The sequence below is a fragment of the Platichthys flesus genome, chromosome 22 (assembly GCF_949316205.1).
Source record: "Platichthys flesus chromosome 22, fPlaFle2.1, whole genome shotgun sequence".
NCBI classification, from domain to species: domain Eukaryota; kingdom Metazoa; phylum Chordata; class Actinopteri; order Pleuronectiformes; family Pleuronectidae; genus Platichthys; species Platichthys flesus.
In genome coordinates this window covers 15,665,542-15,668,041 of record NC_084966.1, presented here as the reverse complement: position 1 = coordinate 15,668,041, position 2,500 = coordinate 15,665,542, and positions in this window count along the sequence as shown.

Below are 2,500 nucleotides of genomic sequence, written 5' to 3'. Positions count from 1 at the left end.
CCGCTAACGGCTCTGCCGACAAGGAGTACAGCAAAGCCGATAGCGGACATCCCTGCCTCACTGATCTTTCTATTCTAAATTCACCCGTGACTATCCCATTGACCTTAATCTTACTTCCTGCTCTTTCATACATTCTCCTCACCCATCCTATCAATTTCTCTCCAAATCCCATCTTTCCTAACACTTTATACAAATATCCGTGATCTACTCTATCGAATGCTTTATTAAGATCTAAACTCGCTATAACCCCTCCACTGTTTCTCTTCATGTGTATTATTGTATCCCTAATGCTACTTATTGTGTCTGCTATGTCTCTCCCTGGTATACTATATGCTTGTGTGCTTCCCACCACCGTCCCTATTACTCCCTTCAATCTATTTGCTAACACCTTTGCTAAAACCTTATAGTCCCCATTTAACACTGTGAGTGGCCTGTAATTTTCTAATTTGTCCCTACTTCCTTTTTTATAAATGATGCTAACTAACCCTGTTATCATACTATGCGGCATTTCTCCCTTCTCTTCTATCCATCTATATAATCTATCCAATACTGGTACTAATTCTTCTCTAAACTCTATATAAAATTCGCCTATTATTCCATCTATCCCTGGACTTTTATTCCTGCCTAACCCATTTATTGCTTCCTCTATCTCTCCCTTACTTATCTCTCCCTCGCACACCTCCCTATCCTCATCATTCAGTTTAGCCTCCATCTTGTCTACCACCTGTCTGCTACTCTCCTCATCTACCTCTTCTTTCTTATATAACTCCCTATAAAATTCTTCAACTCTTTCCACTATCCCTACAAAATCTGTTATTTTTTCGCCTCCCTTTCCCTCCACTTTCTCAAAATAATTTTTCTCCTGCCTTGTATTCTCTAGCCCTAAGAAATAACCTGTACATTTTCCCCCTCTACTGCATATCTTGCCCTACTTCTAATTATTGCACCTTCACACTTTCTCTGTTCTATCTCCTTTAGTTCATCTTTCTTCCTTATGTATCCCTCTATGTCATAATTGCCTCCTTCCCCCGCTTTCTTCTCCTCTTCCTCTAACTCCTCTTTTAACCTTTTTTCTCTCTCCCTCTCTTTCTTTCCCCTATTTTTACTGTGTTTTTTGCTTATTTCCCTTATCCCCTCTTTCAACCTTTCCCACCACCTCCCCGTTTCTTCCTCATACATGCTCTCATCCATCTCCCACTGTATGTAATCTCTCACCTCTTTTTTATATTTTTCATCTTTGAGCAACCGACCATTCATACACCACACCCCCCCTCCTCTTCTCTTTGTTTCCCCTCCTATTGTATATTTTAACACCTTGTGATCGCTATAAGTTGTGGTTATATATTCTATACTCTTTATCCCTTCTGCTAAGCCCTTCGTGCTCAATACTAAATCTATCCTGCTCTGTTTTAATTCCCCTTTCACCAGTTGTATTCTTGAGAACTCTCTCCCCTCTGGATTTCTTTCTCTCCATACATCACTCAGTCCTTTCATACTTTTAAGTTTTTCTAATACCTCTCTTGTTGTATCATTTTTAAAATGCATGTTTTTTGACACATCCAGTTTCCCACACCACACATTAAAGTCCCCAACAATCATACAGTTGTCAACACACATTTTTTCCATTTTTTCAAACATCACCTTTCTTTCTTTCTCCTCATTCGGAGCATACACATTTACCAGCTTCATTTCCTCATTCATATATTCAAATTTGATCCCTATCACCCTCCCATCTCCCTCATCATCACACCTTCTCACATTCCCTATCACTCCTTTTTTTGTTAATATTGCTACACCCCTTGCATTCCCTTCCCCATTATTTGCATACACATCTCCTCTCCATTCATCCTCCACCTCTTTCATACATCTCTCATCCCAGTGTGTTTCCTGTATGCATATTATATCATAGTTACTCTCTCCATAGATCTGATGTCTTTTGATTTTATTTTTTAGCCCCCTTGCATTTATTGATATTATTGTTAACATTAGTAGTATTGCTATTTTCATTTTATTTTTTCCTTGGTTCTACTTTTCTTATTATTCCTCATATGTTTCTGATTAGTTTGTCTTTTCCTCAGTTGTTTTATTTGCTCCTCTATCTCCATGTCTGTTTCAGCTCCTACCGTCTGTGGCGTGGTGGTCTCCTCTGCAGTTTCAGTGGGCTTCGCTCCACCTGCTGCCTTCTCCTTCCCTCCTGTGTTGTCCTCTCTTCTCCTCCTCCCCGGGCCTACTTCCTCCTCTCCGTCTTTTCTTTCGACCATCGCCCCCTTCTCTGGTCCTCTCGTCTCCTTCGTATTTGGCGGTTTCTTCTCCATCCCGTCTCTCCTCCTTTCTGCCGTCGCCTCCGTCCTCACCTCACGTTCCAGCACTCCTCTCCTCCTGCCCGCATCCTCCTCCTCGTTGTTTCCTCTCGTTCTCTCGTTCCGGTCCGTTCCAGCTTTCTTTCCGCCTTCCGTCTCCTCCTCCGGCCTCTCTCCTTCCTGCCTGCTTGCATCCTCCT